The following is a 21,216-nucleotide window of genomic DNA, read 5'->3' on the forward strand; positions in this document are numbered from 1 at the left end:
TGTTGCGTATTTACAATCCTGTTCAAGCATTGGTGTGCGTTAAAACATGGGGCGGGTTGTATTTGGTTTCCTTTCTTCAGCTCACAACATTACAACTTGATCTTCACTTGCTGTCAACTTTAAAGCTAACCATTATTGGCATGTACAAGCTTCGACAAAATTCCAATCTACTACGATTCGTTTTAAATTGAACAATGTTCCTTATGTTTGCTGAAAGTCGATTGGAACCATAATTTTTGAATGATTCATGACAATTTTGCTACAAAAGTCGAACAGCAATAACCACAGCGTGACACACCGGGGCACACGCTGTCGGCACGTACCTTCGCGCTGAAACAAATGGTACTAGTACAAGTCGGCGAACGGTGGCACGATTCGTCCCCCGGTTTTTTATTTGCGGCATAAACCCCAGACGTTTCTTCCATTCTCTCGTCAATCAATGCCAAGTAGAGTGGTTGCCTCCGGTACCCACGACCACAACCACGGTCCCGGAAGCGCGAAACCGAAATGGTAACCAGGTGGCAGCATAAAGCACGGTTGGTTATTGATTTCCCTTAGCTCGTGATGCAATCCTTTCGATTATATTCGTCCCCGCCAGGCAAAGTTGAGCGGGTTGGTCGGGCAAAAGACTCGTGCATGGTACATGAGTTTTCGTAGCCGTTCGACGACCGCGTTCTCGCCCTCGTCCTGTCGTCACCGTCGTTACCGGCCTGGTTGTGATGACAATCGTACCATCTTGAGCTTGCTTGATTTGAAATCCTACTCCTCTGCAAAGCCCCCGACATAGTTCCATGCCCTCCCTTCGCTTTTTTAACAATCAAACCACAAACAGCAATAATAACAAACGCCAGCAACCTAACAAGCCTCCCCACCGGATCCATTACTTGTTCGCGTTCACAACACACACACACACAGGCTCGGCGAAAAGAACAGGCAGTCGACAAACCTGTGCCTCTATCTCCCCTCCCCCCTTCTGAAACGAAATAAAACTCGTAATACCGCAAACGATGAGGTTTTTCGGTTGTTTAGCAAGTGTAGCCAGTGTCATTAGATGGGCCAACTTTACCGAAAACGAAACGACACCTACACGCATTCACGTCGGTCACATCACATGGCGACCGACCGAAATGGGGAGCGAGAAAAACTTCAAGCAAAACCGAACCAGCAACAACAAAAAAAAAAACAACAGGCCCAAGAAACAAGGCACAGCAAACTAAACCGACAACCCAAGCCGCGAACTTATTTTAAGCATATTGAGCGGACGTTAGGAAGTTTCTTGGCTTTTCATTGGATGGTTTTCGGTGCTTTTTTCCCCCCGTTTTTCTATCCAAACTTTTCCCAGCTCCCAGCAAGCTCTCGCACAGCACAGTACTGATCGGGTGGCGTTCCTGCTGTTGGAGCTCCGTATTTGCACAGTAATGCCATCGGAATACGATGTTTATGAATCGATAGAATTGGCTGAAGACACTTAATACCATCCCGAAATTGTTCATTCGCTTAATGGTACCGATGGGGAGAAAAAAGAGCAGAAGGAACGAAATCAACAAGGTAGCGTAGGAATCGATTTTTGTTTTTGGTTGACTTTTGCCACTCAAACACCACCAGGCACGGTGACTTGAATCAACAATCGGTCCCATAAATGCTGTCAGTTTGTGGTTGGTGGGTGCTTTCCACGGACGTAAGCAGCCAAAACGGAAGCACTTGTTTTGCTGAAATCAACAAAATGACACAAGTTTGGGTGCAAAATGAAATCGTTTTCCATTGTCGCTTTCAAGGAGTGGAGGGCTAGTGAAAGTCAAACGGTTTGTAGTGATCGCACAACATAATAGCTCACAGTTTTAACTCGAACCATGAAATAATCCTCATTTCAGTGGATTTATTTCGTTGAACATAATAAATTTGTAACAAGTAGAATGAAATAAATGAAAGCACGATTCGTTCGCGGAACTCAACCACACCGCACATACTGAGTTCGTAGTATACTTTTCACACCACCCTACAGCGCTAATGCGCGACACCAGTTTCGAAAGAAAATTCAATTACTACAACACTCATTTCGTGTATCGCGCATGGCGGGAGAAAATAATATTCCACCAGCACTGACGCCACCCTCCTAATTGGCCATCACCGATGGCTGCCCGGTTTCGGCCACAACGATTATGTAAGCAACCTACATCCCACCCGAAGCCGATTCGACCTGGGACTGGGGGCCAAGCCCTCCCGGAATGTGTGCCCGAGCCCTTGACTGCCGGACAAGCGCCCTAGCGCACAGACCAGCGAACCAGGCGTTGCGAGTAAATCATATTATACATCATCACCAGAGCGCAAACACTTAGCGCCTGAACTGTACCGAACCGAACATTAGTGGTTTAGCGGTGCTAGAATCGAGACTGGGGAGCGGAGGTGGCGGGGGAAACAGAACTCACACCGCGCTTCGTGGAAATGGAGGGTGAAATTAGTGTTATCCGACGACCTAACTACTTGTCACACTCGCTTCTCTGCAAACACACGCGGATACGCGAATGTGCTGACCACCTATCCTCCGGATGGTCCAGCCCACAACCGCCTTTGGGGGTGTGAAATGAGAGGAAAAAATTAAACCCCTCCAAAAGCACCCTTCCTCATCCGGCTGTCCGGCAGATCGAAGCTCACGAGTGGGAAGCTTTTTTTTTCGCACGGCCACCTCGGGCTTTTTTTTAACCACTTTACCCGTTGGTAAACCACCTAATTACATTCGAGCCTGTTCCGGCTTGAGCTCGGGCAGATGGCAGTGTACAGCATACACAGGGAGAAGGGAAAAAATGGAAACAAAACTTTTCCCCAAGTGTCCACAGCGCCACTCTCATCATAAGTACATCACCCTCTGTGCAACGCTCAACGATTTCGTTTGTGGGGACAACGGTCGGTGTTTGTGTGCAGACCGAGAGAGAGAGAGATCACGACAGCTGAAAATGCTAAATATGACACTGACACGAAAAACATAAATCAAATCAACTCAAATTATTCCAACCACCCACCCGGAATGACGGTGCCACGCGGGCAGGTCGGGTAGTGTGTGAGCGAGCGCTCTCGGAACGGAAATGGACGCTCGGGGACTTCCCGTCCCGACCGACGTTTCCCCAGGGCGGTTCCCCCTCGGTTGCTCTTTTACACGACACCAAGCAAATCGGAATCGACCCATGCCGAACCAGATTCAGCGCCCAGACCAGAAACTCCCCACGGAACTACCGCTGACGTGCCATGTTAACTCAATACTCGACGCAGAAACCTCTTCGCGTTCGCCGCCTAGCGTAAGCAAAACGTGTCGTCAAACGGGGGGCCGGGTCCCCGGTGTGCCCTCGCTCAAAGTCACTCAAGTATCTTTTGCTACCAGTTTTCACCAATCCCAAAGGGGGCCGGTAGCGAAACAAACAAATCACATCAACATTAATATCACTCGGCTCGATTTTGGACCCGGGCCCGGGTCCCCCGGAGGGACTTTACTCGATGGGTCTTCGCCTTTGATGGCCACCGTCCCCGGGGAGGGGGAACGACATCCCCGGGATGGGATGGGATCGTCGCGGTACCGAAAGCCTAAGGTGGAAGCGATGGAAAAATTGGCTCCAACCGGCGATAGGAAATGGACGGAGGCCCACTGAAGGGTGACGATGATTCTAACGGTCGCCCGTGTACATGGTGATGATAATGATGATGATGATGATGATGATGATGGTGAGTGTGGAGCTTACCCAGGACCTTGGTACCAGGTGTCAAAGGTAGGATATGGTAAATGATATTAATATGCATGAACATGCAGATGGTTTGTCGGGCTGCAGGATGTGCATGAAGCAATGAATCCTGAACCTCCGCCACCCACGGGTACCTCGACCACTGCAAGCCCATCTTCCCAAGGTGTCAGGTTTCATGTCAATGTGTGTGCTTTTTCTGTTGCCTCAAGCTTCCCGGATCAGTGCTAACCTTGTCTGCTTTCTGCTTCGATTTTCTTTGATAACCCTCAGGCAGTTCGGTGCGATTTTTCTAGCTCGCTTTGAACCATGGAAACATCGAAAGAAAAAAAGAGCCACCCCGGTATAAGAAACACATTGGACGTGAACCGGCTCACCTGCTATAACAGGAATTGAACGGAGCAGGGTTTTCTACTGCACGGTTCTTACAAAATACACACACCTCACACCCCCTCTCGCCACCGCCGCGCAATGTGTGTGTGTGAGTGCCGTAACAGGTGGTGATTTGAATTTCTTTTGCAACGTTTTTATTTGCCACTTGCCGCGCCACGGGCTCTGATTCGGGCTCCGGCCGAGGGGGGGGAGCGTGGGAGCAGTGGCAGACGTGGCAATCAAACGTAGCGTATTGGAATAATATTTATTGTGGCTTAGCAAATCAGCCCATTGACATGCAACACGCACGCAAGCCAATTTTTCGCAGATCGAGCCATTTTTGCGGCCACGTGCGCGGGCCTGTGTTTGCCGTTCGCTACCGCGCCTCTTGCAGCATTGATGGATCGTGTGATAAGGGAACGCTTAATTGATTGCAAAGTGACGGGTAAACGACAATTAGGTGTTTGATTTGAAGGTATGTTTTCGGCACGATCGTTGCATATGGGTGTCGATGTTTTTGATAAGAATTGTTTAAACTAATAGACTTTGCTCGATGGAGCTCCAAAAAATTTCAATGTTATGAGAATAACACCGGACGCCTCAGCCCATAAAGCCTTTTGGGCTTACGACATAGACAGCGAATTTGTAGCAGCAGTTTAGACTCGCAAGGCTCCGGTGGTCTTGCGTGAAAATTAAATGGGTCTGGCACCGGACAACCAAGCCCGTAGAGTCTCTTTAAGCGAGCCACATGGATTGAGGAAGCGTGTAAGGCTTAAGTTGAGATGTAGTGATGTCGTTTATTCTTCCAACTACAGGCCGGCATTGCTAGACGACGGCATGAAGGATTTCTTCAGCAAACCAAGACTTTGAAGCGGTTGTTGCGCCTTATAAGTCAGTAAGTTATAAGCAATTTCGTATCTACCAAATTACAGATTCTTCCGACTTAATTTGTTTTATTTCAAGTAGAAATTATATTTTAAAATTAATTGTAAATGTTTAACGCTGGCTTTTTCAAAGTGCTTCTGTCACTAATACTCAACTGATCTCCGCCGTATCTCGCTCATATATACCTTGATGAAACGCATCGACTCACCTGAAAGCAGAAGAGAAAAACAAGTGATTAGATAAAAGGAAATGTGTAAAACCTACTGTGCACACTCAGCTCTAGTGTATATGCATATTTTTGCCCGTTTTAAGAATTTGTAATACATTTTTAAGTAGGTCAACTGTTTGATGAAAACGATTCCCCAAAGCGTTCCCACCCGTTGTGTACCGTTTATCTCGCTCGGGTAATGCATACATTAACGAAACTCCCGTAGACTCCCCAACTTCAAAGAAACCTTTGTTCGCTTGACTGGAATGCACTGACAATCGATGCACTTTTACTAGCAGCAGCACACTCACACACACGCACTCTGGGTACCGTGTGCTCGACATTCTCGGGAAGCACAACCGTTTGCACTTGCCGCGTGGGATGCAATCTTTTGATATTGTCTTACACGTCTTTCAAGCAGATGATCAAGCAGTTCATTAAAACTATGCACCACTCTCATCCACCCTCGAGCCTGCTTTGTGAATGTTCATCGTAAAAATGTAACCGTAACCAGGACGGGCGCATCGCAATAACGCTCTACCGGTGCATGTGATGTTTCATAAAATTTCGATTTTCACCTAAAGCTATCGGGAATCATGCCATTTTTCTATCCCGTAACTACCCCACCCCGAAAGCAAATCGAACCCTACCAGCAGCAAACACCGGCTTGTGCAGCCCTTGTGTGTGCAGCCCGCAAAACAAGCAAAGGCTCTCGTCGCTCGCCGGCAGCCCCAGCGAAGCAACATTTCCGATACGGTCCACTCCATTCAGTGGCAGGATTCCCTAGAGTGCTTCCGGCGCTCCCGAAGGAGGTTCTTGTTACTTTTGCTCAAACAATCGCTATCTTGTCACCAACAAAGCTCACACGCTTTCGCTTGTCCTCGGAAGCCTTCCCCGTGTACGGTGCGCCTGTAGTTCGCGCTCGCACTACCATGAACACCGCTTCCCATGTTCCCCGTTGCCGTGTGGGAAGTTTGTCGACAAAGTTTCTGATAGTCCGGCCACGCTGTCCAACAACACAGCCCGCGGAAGCGACCCGTTTACTTGCTCTGGTTTAGTTCTACCTCCTTTTTTTTTGTTTTCACTCGATCATCTCCCTTTGCCACATCCCCAGCACCACAAAACGTAGTGTCGTCGTCTTGCATCGTTTCTCGTCCCGTGGTTTCACGCAAGCAACCCACTTTCGGAACCATTTCCATCTCACCAAGGACTTGGCGCTGATTTCTCACTACACACGATGGAGACGCCTGGTCTTTTTTGCTGGTCCGGCACCATCCCGCCCTGTTCTATCCCATTCTACTGAATGCAGCGGGGTACACAACCGCACACACACGCACACACACACAAACTTAGCCGCTTCCGCTTCCCCGTACATTCGCTGGGTGGAGCATTTTTTTTTCCTAACACCGCTTCTCGATTTTACATTCTACACTCAAATGAATTGCTTTATAACAGCTCTGGTGCACCACTGGGTCCCACCATTGTCGAGCTCCCCTTTGCCCACTCCAGGGCTAGAGGTTTTTCCTCGGAACTACGCAGCACACCACACCTGCCCCCTCACTCTGCATCGAGTTTGCTGCCCGGTTCAGCCAAATAACACTTCACTTTGCAAGCGATTTGTGCAGCATCGAGCACATCTACTTTGCCTGTGCCGTGATGTTCAATGCTCGGGAGAGCTCCGCACTTGAGCAACATATTTTTTTTTGTAGGAAATTTTACACCGTAAGTTAGAAAAAGAAGGTGGGAGGCTGGTGGGGCTGATAAACATTGTAAAAGAAAGAGAGCGGAACAGCAGCTTGAAATAGACGCGATGTTTGCACCGAACTGGATTTCAGTATAGCTGCACCCGATTGTCTGTCCCACCATTGTGTAAGTTGTCATTATCGTCATATCATCATTATTACCATTATGATCATCGTTGCATCAAAGGGAGAGTCTACGCAACTGCAGTGTGAGTTTGTTAGAGCGTAAAATGTAGTTCTTCCTGTCATAGATAGGGGATGTCACAACGACACGTTTCATGAACTTGTTTATTATTCGATCAATCTGATACTTCTTGTTCTTGCATTGCATAGTAATATTGCTAAAAATTTAAAATTATTATTATTTGAATCGAATGAACTCTGATGCTTCAAAGTATTCAAAATGAATAACTGATGTATTAATCCATGGATTATTTAAAAAATGGCAAAGCAATGATGTTTCATCATAATGGCTCTTCAATCTCATTTCCTCAACCAAACACAACAATTTCTGATACTTAAATTGATGCTCGGTTTTGTGTTTTTTTTTCCAACTTCTGTCATCCACACTGTTTGCGGTTCGCCCCTCGTTCGCTGCAACCGTCCTTCAGCTACAACAATAAATCCCAACAATGCAGTAACAACTCAACAACTGCGTTCCAACTTTTTTTTTTTTTGTGCTATGTTAATTCTAAATCCACAAAAAAAAGGTCTCCAGAGATGAAGTACATTTCTCGCAACTTCCACGTCTTCCGTGTCGTTACGCCGGGTGCACTGGCAAGCACTTTTGCATTGCATTTTTGTTTGCACGGATAGCACAGAACAGTGTAATGTCGGAAGAGGCACACACACACATACAGACAAACAAACAAAAAACCAACGTAAAACATCTTTTCCTCTCTCCTGTTTGTTACAAGATTGCTCATTTGCCAAGAAACTCTGTTTCACGTCGATCGCTCTTATTCTTCTGCTGCACTGCTGGGCCGGTCGAATGTTTAAAAAATCATCTGCACCGAAGCGTGGTAAACTTATTTCGCCTCCTAATAACTTGCATTGTTGTTACCCATCACAATTTGCTGCACAGAAATATTTGCTGAATTATTCAAGCAGCTGCAGAAGCGCAACTTTTACTACGACCTAACTTGGCACCGTGGCACCCGAGTGAGGATGGATGGGCGACGCAAAAACGAACCAAACTAACTTTAAAGTGTTGGAAAACAATCACCACAACGCATTGCTGGTGCGCTTACCACTACAAGATTTTCTAATTGAAGCGATATCCTTTAAAGGTGGGTGTGTGTGTGTGTGTGTGAGGAAGATTAAACTGTGTGGGTAAATTTATAATGTCCATTTTGCCCGAAGCCATCGAACTGCTAAACTCCAAATGACATTTACAAGGCGAACGTTCGTTTAAAATTTGACCCACCGAAGCTTTAATATCGCCAGCACGACCCTTTTGCTGGAGCTTATTGCTTCTTTTTCTTCTGTAACGGAAAACGGGGCGCGGGGGAGCAGCGGGGGAGGGGGGCTAGGGGTTCTCTTACACTTGGCTTCGAAACCCGCTCTGTAACCTCAGCCAAAAGTGGCAAATCGCTTTGTGGCGACAGTTCATAAGCAGTAAATTATATATTTAGCCACATACAGCCAGCGCTCGGAGTCGCAAATTTTGTCGTCAGTCTGCCTCGACACTGGGCAATGTTCGCTCGCCCGGCACTCGGAGACGTGGCACACGACACGAAGCTGCAAAAAAAGGGATCGAAAAATTACATCCCAAAAAAGGCAGTCAGTCAACGGTACCAGCAGCAGCAGCAGAAGCACGGGCAAACACCACACACACGTACCTTTTGCGGCCCGAAGGACGTGCCGAATTTCTTTTCCTTTCATCGGTTTTCCGCGCGACAGCGGCCAAACCGCACCAAATCTTTGGCTTCCTTCGGTCGCTCTTTAAGCAGCAACGACGAACATGAGCCACCTTCTCTCCCCCCCCCCCCCACTGCTGCCAAAACCCCGAGCGTCACATGGCTCTCGATTCGTTATCCTTGATGATGCAGCCATTTCCTCGTGGCAGACTCCACGCACGGTGGCGGACGAGCGAACGAGCCAATCAATTTACTTCCTACGTCAAAGTAAAGTTTAAACAGCTTCGTTAGCCTCCCGCCCGTGTGACATTGTACGTTCCAGCCCCCTTAGCATGCCCACAACCAATGCAAGAAGCGTTAGGCTACCGGCGCCCACCCCGATACGTTGCCGATATTGGGCTAGCAAGCGCCAGTACACGGTGACGGCGTTCTGTCGGATGGTCAACACATTCGACGAAGCATTCGACCGAGTTGACGGATGGGACGCGGGATCGGATGGGACGCGAGATCGGATGGGACGCAAAGACAGACGCAGCTTATCGGTTCCATTACGAGAATTAAGTAATACCACATCACTTTGTTTAAATGGGTAGACTGAAAGGAGCCCAGGGGAAGGAGCAGTGGCGATACTTTTATGCTTACGCTTTCATTCATTGCCCGGTCTTGAGGTTGGCTTTCTTTCCCGATTCCTAGCTTTAAAATCGCACCCAGTCAACTGTGAGATTAATCCGCTTCTACCTCATTGCAGGCTGGGCGGAACTGTTGGTGCGTCTTGTGGAACTGGAAGGAAACCGTTCCACATTCAAAAGTACATTCCACTTGCGAGCGTATGCGTTGAACGCAGACGAGCCAGTTGTGTCAAGTAATGACATTGTTTAAGAAGCGTGCAAGCCTAAGCTTTCTTCTCTTCACGATAAAACGAAAACATCCAACAGCAGCAGCAGTACTGTTCGTTAACGTAAGCGTTTAAATGAATTAAAACGGCTCGACAACAAAGCGCTGCTTCATTATTCAGCCCAAAGCAAACATTTTAATGATGGATAAGCCGATAAGATTCGCTTCTGGCTCGTTCCGTTGCTGGAACTGATAGTCAGACACCGATGTGCGTTTGAAAGTATTTTTAATTTCCATAGCCTTGCGTATTCTTATTCCTTGGTGCTTGGAATTGAATGATCCTCTGTACATTGAAATACTAAACGGAAAAGTGATAAGCGATGCAAATATTCAATTAAACTTTTTCGTTAAACACTCTATCGGTAAATACAGGCTGTTGGAAGTTTGGCAAGGAATTACATGTTTCTAAATTAAAGTACAAACCTAACAGTACTTTAATCAGGGAAAACGGTACGCAAAAAGAAAAAACACCACCCCGTAATGGTTGTTAGCCACACAAGTAGTGGCTCCTTCACACGGGGAAACGAATCTCCTTCGTTTTCGGAGCACACCAACATGCCGTTTCCAGTTTTGCCCAATTGCAAAACTTCGCTGCCAAACATTTTGCACAAGTAGTGGAAAGCTTTTAGAGTTTTGTGCGGTTTCCACCACCGACTTACTGCGCCACCAGAAGTGTTTCACCGTGGAACAGAGCTTCCTCCGTACGAAAAGTAGATACACTTGCATGCCCATGACACGAAACGAATCATCGTACCCTTGCTCAGCAGTGCGATGGTGTGAAAGAAAAATGTTGCCAACACCATCCTTTAACTCGCGCTATCACTGTACGGCGATAGCGGGAACGGTGTGGAGCGCATTGTAGGCGTGCACATTCAAATAAAGCCAGAGCCCTGTGTGGTCTGGTTGCAAATGGAAATAAATGCACACTTGGCAGGGAACGCGCGTGGAAGCCGTGGAACTGTGGAACCATGCAAGGAGCTACAGCACTTCTTGCCGAGCCTGCCAACCGGTAGCTCAAAGCAAAAACAAACAAAACACCTTACTTACGCTTAGACAAAACTCCCGTTTGCTGCCAGCCATCGCAACACCTTGAACGGGCCCATTGCCTAGCCAGTAAAGCATCTTCACAGTTTGAAAGTATTGTGAATAAATAATAGTGATGGTGTGTGCCATCACTGTCCCTTCCCCACACACACACACAATCCATTCCATCAATCCACCAACTACCCAGGACGCTAGGCAGTGGACCGGGGAGTGTCATTTCGAAATAACTTCCCAAAATGTGCCCCGTTTTTGTTGGTTGTTTTATGCACCGTCAGAAAATCTCTTCCCACTGCTATCATGCTGAAGCTCCAAACACTCTCTTTGGAGCGGTACAAGGCTGGGGGGGGAGGGGTGTGAGGTGAGAATGGAAGGCAGGACCATTGCAGATTGGCACAAAAGTGCAATCAGTGTTCAGTTGCAGTCGGAGGCAGGGTGATGATGATTTGCAGCACCGACCGACCGGTGGAAAAGAATTTCAATTATTTGCACTGGCATAAGCATTCAATTCTTGATTACTTTCACGAGTAATTGCTACCACGAGCAGTGCCGTGCTGCCAAGGGTTGATGCCATTTTCCGGCACAAGAGTTGCTGCTTTGTTTTGCATTTCCACAGCGCCTCCAAGACGATCTTTGTAGTACGTGGTCAAAGATGCACTTACAGCATTTCCATTTAGAGGTGGGGTAGAAAATCGAGTGCGGATTTTATTTCTTGTTTTCCGCCCGCTACTAATGTATGTTGTGATTGTAATTCTTGTGCCGTTTGCCTTTTTTTTGTGTTTCACAAAATGGGAAGGGGAACAAAATTGTTTCAACATTCTTTTGCATAACCAATTACCCTTTCGTTTGTATGAGTTCGCAGGCTCTTAGCGCTAGCCTTTCAAGTGAATAATTTAGAAGTTCTTACTTCAAGAGACACCAGATAGAAAAGTTTTAATTAAATTCTACTTCAATGATTCTATATATTGGAAAAATATCCACTAAACTGTTTAAGTTTAAAAGAAAACACTAATATTATTGTCAAACTTTTGGGGCTTGCATCACCATCAACATCATCATGGCTTAATCTCATTACCTCCAACCAACTCACCCGGATAAAGGCTCCGGTGGATATCCCACTACGCATCGAAATGCCTCCCACGGACAATGTACACGATATTTGGACAAGACACTTGCCTCAGTCAATTTGATACAATCAGCACGGAAACACATCCTCTTGATCTTCTCACCAAACAACAAAAAAAGCGGCCGGAAGGTTTTGTGACCTTCTCGCACTCCTTAAGTCAGCTACCTGGAAAATCATGATCACATAACTTGACCTGGGACTCTTTTTCCAATCGATTGCGTTCACTCATATCTTGAGCAAAATTGTGCCCTCCCACCCACCGGATGTTGAAAACCCCCCTGGTACGCCTGAGGTCAGCCACTTTAAGGTGAACCAATTTTTTGTTTGTTCTTTAAGCGTAGGGGAATTTTATTTCATTTCAATTTTTTTTTGTTTGGTGTGGTCGACCGAATAGAAGAGAGCGAACAGTAGTAGATTGGGTTTTGGATCGGTCCCGGTCCATTTTATCGGATGAGGCGATGGGCGTTTTTTTTTTCCTCTCTCTCTCTCGTTTCTTCTTTATTTTGGTGCTCATGCAATTGGAAAACCCCGTTGGACACGGATCGGGTGTGCAGCAAAAAAAAAAGGGGATCGTACAGGTAGAAGCATCCACTCGCTTGAATGGTGTACCGGTGCGCTGGTGAAACAAATACGTCGCTTCCTTTATGCGGTGAAAACACCACCTATGATAACGCTCTAAGTCATCGTTTGAATGGACGAGAGAAAATTAAGGTTGCAGACACTATTCGATTACGCTCAAGGGGGCGCGCGCACACACACACGCTACGAGAGGGCATGGTCAGGAGCACCGGGTACAGTCTTGTCAATTTGCTGGCAATACCCCTTAAAATGAATCGGTGTTCCGGTAGCAACTGTAATACACGCAAACCCACACGACCGAACGGAAAATGTCTGATACCTGCAAAGCAAGTACAACGGCGCATACCGCCAGTGGTCGTGTACATGCACATTGGCCCGGTTCACAATGAACCGCAAATGAACCGCCAATGTTCTCTAGTTGGGGATTGTTCTGTTCGTGCGCGGCGAAGCAATCTTGCCACCGGGTTGCCCTTTACCGAATGAAGTGTAAAATTAAAGTAGAACAATTCGTACGAAGCTCACCGGTCGTTCCCGGAGGTTAGGTCAGCGCTAGCGGAACCGAAGGTTCTGGAGGGTTCATATGAGTTTTCCGGTGAACACTCACACGTATACCGTATGCGAGCGGAAGCATCCAGATACACCAAATATGCAAATCGAAGAAAATAAATTGCTCGGCCAATTGGTAAACCGAGGCACAAAAGAGTCGTACCGTCGGGAGTATCATGTTTGCCCAAGGAATAATCAATTTCGTGGGAATGATCACAATTGTAGAATTTTCATCCGGTGTTCAGGTATCCCTGGTTTCTTAAGAATTGTTTCTTTATGATCAACTGTAAGATTTAATTTACACATTCGGCAACTGTTTTAGTAAGAGTGAAAAAAATATTAAATTTACTGACGTAGTTAAGAAACTTAGAAAAAATGAACTCATTTTTGCTTTATGTTATCCATTTTCTTTACACGCCCCAAATCGATGACCCCATAGCAATAAGACTATAAGGCAAAAAATGTTAAGTTTCGCCCGTTTCCAGGGAAAGAAGCACACCTTAACTATCACCCAATTAGCATTCCAGTCAGACATTTGTCAACGTTATCCTCAGCCACAGCCGGGAAAAAGTTTTGCGGTCGACAAGTTTTTCTTTTTGGCAGCATTTGTTCATTTTGTTGTGTCTCACCACCAGCTTCACCAGCAGCAAACACGAACAAACTTTTGCTCGGTAAAACCTCGTAAAGCTAAATAAGAACAAAGAAAAGTATACTCCAACAGCCTCCTCGTCTTTCACGTTGCTTCGGCTTTTTCTTATTAAATAAAACGAACCTTGCGGCCACATGAACCCTGCCCTAATAGGCGCGTTTTCTTTGAAGCGCACATGTCGTAACCCTCCCGCTAATGCAACGCAATCCGGCGTACCGAACAGCGGCACCGAACAGACCTCCTCCAATAAACAATTGCCAGATTAAGTCTTGTAGTCTTGGGCAAACAAAAAAAAACACATCCAACATGTTCGCCCGGAATATTAAACATCTTATAGAATGGGGCCGGGAAAATATTGGGGCCCGAGGGGAGCTGAAGCGATTCTGCCACAACCAACCCGAGACACCCGGCGAGACTTTTAAGCCCAATCCGGAGCGGGTCACCATTTGAAACGGTGCCAAGCGGTACAGTATAAATTAGCCAGATATATTGAACGCCAAACCAAAAGGGAAAGTCTGCTTCGGTCTACTAATGCACTAACAAAAGACAAAATCAGACAACCATCACACGAACCATACGAGCACACCAACCGAAGGGACGATTCCGCCGATTAATGGCTCGGGGAGAAAGTAAAACGAGTCACGTTGGTAGCGGGAACTGTCGCAAGAAATCGAACCGAAAGGAAAATGGATATGGATCCCCACCTACCCCCTTCTACCCCGGACCCGAGTAGTGGAGACTTAACAACACAGAGGCATACGAGTTGTTGGCTTCAGTGCACTGCTGCGCCAGCATTTGGTGAGGTACGGGAAAATGGACAACCATGAAATGTCTGTAAGTGTGTGTGTTTGTGTGTGTGGTTCTCTCTTTCATTCGTCTTTAAATTACAAAAACGTGACTAATTTGGTTCCCTTTTTATCATCGCATAAAAGAGAGAAAGACCAGAATCAATAGGAAAGCAATCGGCGCACACTCGTATCCTTTAGTGAAGCTTAAAGGATAATTTACCCCCTGCTGCCGTACGAAAACAAAACCCCAATCGTAAACGCATGAAAGCCAAACAGTGACAATGCGAAAGAGTAATAAAAAAATGCTTCGCGTCATCTTAACGTCGTTCTCCGTGATGCGTGCAGGCGTTAAGACTCGTCGCATGACGACAAAACCTCATTCTATCAAGCGGGTGCAAATGTTGGCCTCAATTAAAAGAGACATTTGCACATGGAAACCGTAATTAGAGCATGCCAGCGATGGAAACTTATGCATTTGATTTCCTAACCGAAAACACTTATCATGTGAATGGTCTGCCCTGGTGGTCTACGGCCCTGACGATGATGATGCAAAGCGAGCTTTTGTAATCGATAACCATCAGCTTGCTTGCTGGTGAGGTTGGTAACCATGGCAGCGAAGCATAGCAAAAGAAAAACCCGAAATCCCTTCGGGCGCCGCACCGGGTGGGAAGCGAAACCGAGCGGTGAAAGAACGTCGGCGACCCGCTCCCTACGTAATACGTAAGAAAGAGGATAGCTAAGCCATCACCATTATGTCAAGAGTGTGACGACGTCACCAAGCCAACTGACATGTGAGCGCGTTCGTAAAAACGCAAGCCATGAGTCAGTAAGAAAAATCAACGCAGACACCTAAATGATGGTGGAGGCCACACTAAGCAGAGCACCGAGTGAAAGAAAAAAAAAACACACAAAGACTCCACACATTCACACAACATGGCCGAAACAGGAAAGCCATGCACAGCGGAAGAAAAGCGTATTTGCTTGGCTAAAGTAAGAAGTGCTGCTCATGGTACCACGTACACTTTCAACCGGCTTCAACCACAACCACACCCGGCCAGTAGGGGAAGGGGAAAGCAGAAAGTGAAAAGCAAAATGGAGCACAGCGAGCAGAATTTACATAACCAAATATCGTCCCGTCATTTCTACGTCCTACCGGCGATGTAGCGTGGTATCGGTAAGTGCCCCGGGAGCGCCATTGTCTTAACCTTCGCAGCCGAATCAACTATTGAACAAACGATCTTGAATCCTTTGTGCCGTCACAACCCGTACAGCAGTACAGCAAGCAAACCGAAACCTCACGATAAGGATCGCATCCGAACTGATCGATTCGATGTGTGCGCCTGTAGTTGTGTGGCTGTGCCAAGTGTTGCGAAGAAAAATACTCGACCGCCGTGGGCATTTTGGTAGGGTGAAAATGCTGCTGTACGGACGCTTTTCAGGCGAGGCAGAAGATAATCAATCACGTCAAACATCAGAACAAAAGCATTACCCTCCCGCGCAGTGTGTGTACATGTGTAAAGGATTAAAAGAACAAACGAAATGCAAATGCAGAGCAGTATAGGTAAGCGAGAGCTTTCCGAGAAGTTTTCCTCAGTGTGCCATAAATTCTGCCTGTCAGCTGTAAGCTGTTTGGGCTGACAAGAAGAAGCAATTGAACTTATTTACGAAGCGAACATTCAATTTCAGCCAAACAACGAAGTCATCGTTGACCAATCTAATTTACTTGCTCTAGAGTTTACTTACTATCGATTTAGATTGAAAAGTTTATAATGACACATTTAAACTACGTTTTTTTTTCCTTTATATTAAATTGAAATTAACCAAATTGACCCATGTAACAATGTGGGCGAAAGAGCGAAAAAAAAACATTGAAACAAAAATGTTTCGCACAACAGACAAAGCAGCATTTTAATGAACCACCAGGCGCCTCCATTTTGCTGTGCCGTTGTTCGAAGCGGCTCAAACACATTAAAGGCGTTCTCCCTGTCATCGAGCAAACAGTGCTCGCTACGTTCGGCACGGGGCTAACTTCGACTCATCATCGATTTTCTCAAACATTCCATCCACCGCCACCCAATTCCATCCAACCGGTTCGAGATGGTACGGTTCGTAACCGAACGACCGAGCCGAGAGTAGCAGAAACATGACAATTCGTTGTAAGCGGGAGCGCAAACTGGACGCAGGAGGACCCAACCAAATCGACCAGAATAACATACACTCGACAGAAAACGTAGTGAATAAATTACCACTGCCAAACCGGCAAACGGAAACCGGAGGCAGAAAGCTTTGGCGTCGTCAGGCCCGATGGCGAGAGGATCGGGCCACTGTACCGATGGCCATGACGCCATGCCACATACAGACATTATCAATCACACACACACACACACTCGCGCCAATCCGTCCGAAATTCCAGCGCGTTCCTTCAACTCAACTGTGGAGCATCGTCAGGCAAGCAAGAAGGGTGTCGTGCCTGTAATGGCCAAAGAACATAAGAACAAACCCTACCAGTTAACATTTTAAATCTTTCACCATCCATCCGGCCATCCTCCACTTGCTCATGCCCACCAAACCAAGGTTTTGCGTTCCATTTGGAGACATACCAGCGCAGGAAAAAAAAAACGTTGTGTCCGTTCTTGTCCTGCCTGCCTGCCGAGCGCGAGCAAAAGCGACAGAAAAAATCGAACTGTGTGATGACCAAACTGAAAACTTAAATGTAACGTACCGAACATGACACGAACCTTTTGCCAGTGGCTCGACAATCATACTGGCATGCAACGCTTAACCCGTCCTGAAGTTGAAGCGCAAACTCGATATTTACTGCAATTGTTACAGCAGTATCCGAAAAATATCTTCAACTTAGTTTTGTTTCTCTTAATTCCTTAACACTTTAAAAAAAATGCAATTGAACCTTAACAAAAACTGAACTAGTTTTAAGCGAACCATCGAATCTAGACACCGAAAAAAACAGAACACATAAACTTGTCACGCTTTCCAAAGTTGGATCGAAATTTCTACGAATCGGACCCGACCCGCTTCCGAAAGGTCAATCGGGCTAGAAAAACGAGCATTTTTTTTTTAACCCTCATGCCATCCGCAACAACGAACGCAAACGAAATGCAATAAAACAATCCCTTCCCCATCCCCTACTCGTAACAGCGAGCCATTGGTAACGAAACTAAAATAAAAGCTCACAATAGGCAAAAACCCCTTAAAACGCAAAATTTCCATAATCATCCCACGTAGGACATATTTTTCATCCGAACCGATGCTACTTGGTGTCTTCTTGAGGGGGTTTGTTTTTTTTTTTTTTGGGTGCTGAATTTAGTTTCCATTTTGTGCTACGTTTCTAAGAGGGCTTCGTTTTATGCTTATACTAGTCTCTTTTTTGTTTGCGTTTTAAGGGTAGAATGAATCACGTGAATAAATCGTACGGTTTTCTTTTATGCTTTTGCAAGCCTTCCATCCTTCGATTACTTAACTATCGACATCGCTATCGGTTTGAGCTAAAAATGGTTTCTCCTTCAAAATGTCTCCGAACTGCTGCAAGATTCAATCACACGAAACAATCACTTTCAATCAACACTTGAAAACACACATTTTCGCAGCGAACTCAACTAACCGTTTTGCCTTGCAGATAGATGTGCCGATCTTAGTTACATGTGTGTTGCGAGGGATTGCACTGAGTGACACTACATTCCATTAATTCACACTGTGCCTACGCCCTACAGCCCACTCTTTTTTTTTTTTTTTTTGCTGGGATCAGTTTCATCATTCCTGCATAAGCCACGTCCACGTTGCTCCGGAACAACCCGAAGAACACTACCATTCCATAAACCATCCGATCGAAAACGTCAAATGTCACCATCGTCGAACCAAGCCACCAGAGCACACACCGTACATCCCACCAAAGGAACCCCAATGAAAACCCGGTAAAAAAAGAACCCAATCGTTCGAAGCCTTTTCCCGTGCCCGCGTGTTTTTTGCGCTCTCCCTTGGGGAACAGTTTTACAAACTATATATGAACAGGATAGAAAAAAAGGCCCACAAAGTCACAACCGAACCAAGCACGGCGGAACGTTACCAGCGAATGTTGCTACCGAACGGGGCCCCATTCCAACGCCTACACCGTACGACGTAAACACTCGCACGGCACCGTCCAAAACCAAAGCCCTAGCTCCAGCTCCTGCAGGATGATAGCTCCGGGTTTGCGCACACTCACACCACACGGCCCGTTACGCGTTCGGGCTTTGGAGATCGAGGTTTGCCAGCCTTGGCACGCGAATATCAGCAACACAATCAACGTGTTTTATTTCTTCTGCTGCTGTTTCTTGTTTGTGCTTGGGGTTTTTGTTGTTTTCTTCCTCCTCCTCATCCGTTTTTGTTCGTACCAACCATGCTCGAACGCGAGCATTCGAATGATGCAAATGAAAAGTAGGTCAAAAAGATGCTTTTAATGACGTCATTATCCTGGACCCACATTATGCTGAATGCTCACACCGCACTGCTCGGAAGCGAACGTGTCGGTATGTGCGCACAAAGCCTACGCCGCTGCTAGTGGTGGTTGGATTCCGACTTCTCGCGCCACCCAGTAGCGGCACATTCGTCACAATAAAGAAAACGTCACGGAATGGCGGTGGTGTTCGCCCAAGATGGTGTGGTTGGCAAGAAAATGTGGGACACTCTAAAGCGGCGGAGGCTTCACAACCGGTTTGTGGACTGCCAGGGCATCGTGGTATGGTGACGAAGTCCTGTTTTCCCCTGCTATTCCATGCTTTCTCTTTTGTAAAGCGCGTTCGGTAGAAACCAAAAACGTATTTGGAAGGACACGTTACGCTTTAATTCCCACCCGCATGGTCGACCATCCGACTCCCTGGCAGCAGTTTCTTTTGGTGGCACAGGAAAGCTTAGCATTCGTTTGTTCTTTTGTAGGTTCTATACAACACATCACGTTTTGATTCCCTTGCTCATCCTGTCAAAAAAACAATTTCATACGCCCATTTTCGTTTGAACAAAAAAAAATCAATGGCTTGCCGAAACATTCAACCCTGGGGTTTTGAATGGCAATCTTCTAGCTCTCGTACTTATTGTATTGTTGCCTTAAGTTATAAAATTCTTCATATTATATTTGTTCACAATCACACCACTGTAGTCAAGGTTTTAATAATATGAAATATACTTCATACTCTTCACGATCAATAGACCATGTATCCGTACAGAATGGCAATTGCCGCAGTTGGAGCTCGGCGTTTCGCAACCTCACTAAAGAACCCAAAGATCTCTCCACGAAAAACGAAAAATAAAATCCAGACCATTTAATTAGCTAACGAATCGTAATGGGCGTCGCACTGTTACTTCACACTTCCGTAATCTGTTCTTAACCAACTGCCCGACGCTTTAACGCCACCAACCCTCCCACCCCAGTATCAGAATCGCTGATGCCGATGGGTTCATAATTTTTCCTTCTTCCCCGGAAGCGTAATGTGCACTTTACAACCCCGTTTCACAGCAGACAGAACCATCGGGAAACGTGTTATCGGGTCGCTTTCGGGATGAATGCACCTGCACCGGTTGCGATTAATGGCAGACGCATTTCATTAACTGTACGGTACCGGGTACCGAAGCAACAGCCTGTCACGGTGCACCCAAATGACAGGTGAAAGCGTTTTTTTTGCTGCCCCAGAAACACTCCAAACCCGGTCTCCATCGGGTGCGTCGGTATTGCAGTGGCAGCATCCGTTCGGTGGGCAGAAAAGTTGGGTTTGCAACGGTTGCAGGATTTAATGTGCTTAAGGGTGGGTGATTTTAAAATTAAGCAACCTCCGCTGAACACCTGATGAGCTGCTGGTAGCAATTTGAGTGCAATTGCAAGTGTAGCTTTCACCATTGGCAGATAAATGCAGCGTAAGCAGGGTGCAGTATTAGACTTTCGTTTTTTTTGTTCGTACGAGATTTGCCACCGTTTGCATCTTTAAGCATGGTAAGCTTGCATTCCCGATTTGTTAATCGCTAATATAGAAAGCCTTTGCGGATTATCGTTCAGGTGTTGTTAGCCCTACAACAACGAGAAAAAATACGCTCGGATGTTTGCTTTTTGCTACGAGATCCATCTTAAAACCTGAACTCGGCAACATCTGTTCTCAACTCGCCCAAAATAGCATCGGAGGAAAAAGGTGTCGATGGATGGATAGGAGTTAATGAACATGGCATTACTAATTGAACACGATATCAATTTCTGCATGAGTTATCGTTCACTAATGAAACATAAAATCTTCGCTCGATCGCATCACTCAATGTGCAGATTGTCTACCGAACAACAACAGCAACGGCCGCAGTTGTCAACTTCCTTTCGGCCAACTTTGGCCCCCTATCCAACGTCCAACTCAGGCAACAAAGAACCTCCGCATAGGTGAACAATCTATCAAACACAGACACACAAACGAAGAAGAAGAGGAACAAAAACCTTCCCGACCTTGCCGTTTTCAACCGACGGTCGGCTAATGAACACCAATCCTCACAACCATCGCACGTACTCGGAGTGCCGTGCGGCGTCGTTTGGCAGCCAAAACTAACTCCCGACGGGCGCTTCTTTCTTTGTTCTTTCGCGCTAACCTGCGCCGCGAGTGGTACAGAAATAAATCCAAACAATTTATATCCACTGTTACTTTCGCTACTAGCCGCACACTTTCGCTTGCAGCATCGATCACGTGGGTACACTCGACGGGTCGGGGAACGATCCGATCCAATGGAAAACTGTCTTGGTGTGGTGTTTCTCACACCCAGCACAGACACAAGACAACAGCGG

The 21,216-nt window shown here is 46.4% G+C and overlaps 1 protein-coding gene across 8 annotated transcripts in view; it reads right to left on the reverse strand.

The window, feature by feature from the left end:
* Window positions 1-21,216, reverse strand: part of LOC118508440 (cytoplasmic polyadenylation element-binding protein 4-like) — a 193,326-nt gene that overhangs the window by 163,841 nt on the left and 8,269 nt on the right. The window lies entirely within an intron of this gene.

The sequence above is a fragment of the Anopheles stephensi genome, chromosome 2 (genome assembly GCF_013141755.1).
Source record: "Anopheles stephensi strain Indian chromosome 2, UCI_ANSTEP_V1.0, whole genome shotgun sequence".
Taxonomy (NCBI): domain Eukaryota; kingdom Metazoa; phylum Arthropoda; class Insecta; order Diptera; family Culicidae; genus Anopheles; species Anopheles stephensi.